We start from the raw sequence: 1,772 nt of genomic DNA, 5'->3' as shown, positions 1-1,772 counted from the left end.
GAGCCCCACACGCCCCGGAGCTCGTCCCCGCGGACTAGTGGGGACCCCCACGCCCACCAGGGAAAACCCTCTTCCTCGGCCTCCTCACCAGGTAAAACGGTAAAGGAAAGGAAAGGTGCTCAACACCAGAACATTAGCTGAAGCCGGGTGGTGGGGAAGGACACAGGGAGCCCGTGTACAGAAAACGAGGAAACGCTGAGCTGGAGAAACCGGACGAAAAGGCCCTCCCGCACCTGCAGGGAGCTGAGGCACGCAGGCGACTCGCCCAGCGCACGGAACACAGGAGGCCCGCTCCACGGTGCGGGACCGACGGTTCCCTTTCTTTTTAAATATATATATATACGTTTGAGTTGGTTTCAGAGAGGAAGAGAAAGGGGGAGATAGAAACATCGATGATGAGAGAGAATCATGATCGGCTGCCCCCTGCACGCCCCACACTGGGGATTGAGCCCGCAACCCGGGCATGTGCCCTGACGGGAATCGAACCGTGACCTCCTGGTTCACAGGTCAACCCTCAACCACTGAGCCGCACCAGCCGGGCTGCTTTCGCATTCTTCAGAAACCCAAAGGCCAGAGGAAAAGTCCCATGTAATTTAAACTCAGAGCTCAGTGAGTTCGGGGAACTCAGTGTCACCAGGAGACGGCGCGTTTCATCCAACAGAGTCACCAAAAGCAGGAGGCTCCCAGGACCCGCTCGGCCCCTCAAGCTGCAGGGGCTGCCGTCCGGCCGCTACGGCCCGCCCTCTGGGGAGAGACGGTGGAGAACCCGGGGGAGTCCGTCCTCAGCGGCTCAGAAACCCCGGTGGGCCAAGGCACACAGCACAGCATGACCCGGCCGGACAGCCGGACCCGGGGCCACGCCGAGGTGGAGGCCGCGGCGGAGCAGGGGGTTGGTCCCATCAGCGTCGGCGGGAGACGGGGAGACTTGGCTGGACCGAGGCAGCGAGAGCCCCAGCCCTTCTATCCTCTGGGAAGCCCAGGAGGAGGCGGCCCGAGCTGTGTGGGCGGTTTGACAGCTGTGATCACAGGACTGCAGCCGCCTCCAGGTGAGGCCCAGGTGAGGCCCGGGTGAGGCCTAGGTGAGGTGGGTGGAAGCCCGGCTGTGGAGACGCAGGACAATCGCCTGGGGCTGACGCCCGGGCTGCAAGGACTCGCCCACCGAGCACAGGAGCAGGAAGCAGCCCGAGGAGGGCTCCCAGCCAGAACCCCGAGGTCACACAGGATGCGGGCTCCCCTCAGGTCAGGCCACGGGGACAGCAGTAAGGCCACCCTGTCCCCTGAGGACGGACGACTCGCCCTCACGGGCCACCTACACGTGCTGGCGAGGCCCCCGTGGTCCCTGCCGTGCACACCCAGCTCACGCGAACCCGGACCACGGATTAGTGGGCGCGTGGGAGACGCCAGCGGTGGGCGCGTGGGAGACGCCATTTCCCCCCAGCAGTGCGGCTGCTTGCAGTCTGCACGACCTTCACTGCCCGAGGCTGGATAAGAAAGTGAAGGTCTGTGGGGCGAGCGGCGAGGAGAGAGAGGCCACAGCGCCGCCTGGAAGGTTCCCTCCCAGACCAGACTGACCCTGGCGGGAGGCCAAGGCGATGCCAGCAGCAAGCAGGACAGAACGCCCTCCATGCAGACGGGTCCCAGGCACGGGCCGTCCGTCAGTCCCCGGGCACAGCTGTCCGTCAGTCCCCAGGACGGGCCGTCTGTCAGTCCCCGGGCATGGCTGCAGCAGCGACCCTGCCACGGGGCCAGGACCCACACCACCTGCCCTGCCC

At 65.4% G+C, this 1,772-nt stretch overlaps 1 protein-coding gene across 1 annotated transcript in view; it reads right to left on the bottom strand.

The window, feature by feature from the left end:
- The window catches only part of CERK (ceramide kinase), a 39,603-nt gene that overhangs the window by 17,507 nt on the left and 20,324 nt on the right, over positions 1-1,772 (bottom strand). The window lies entirely within an intron of this gene.

The sequence above is a fragment of the Myotis brandtii genome, unplaced genomic scaffold (assembly GCF_000412655.1).
Source record: "Myotis brandtii unplaced genomic scaffold, ASM41265v1 scaffold952, whole genome shotgun sequence".
Taxonomy (NCBI): Eukaryota; Metazoa; Chordata; class Mammalia; order Chiroptera; family Vespertilionidae; genus Myotis; species Myotis brandtii.
The sequence above is the reverse complement of the archived record's forward strand: the minus strand, read 5'-3'. Positions and strand labels throughout refer to the sequence as shown.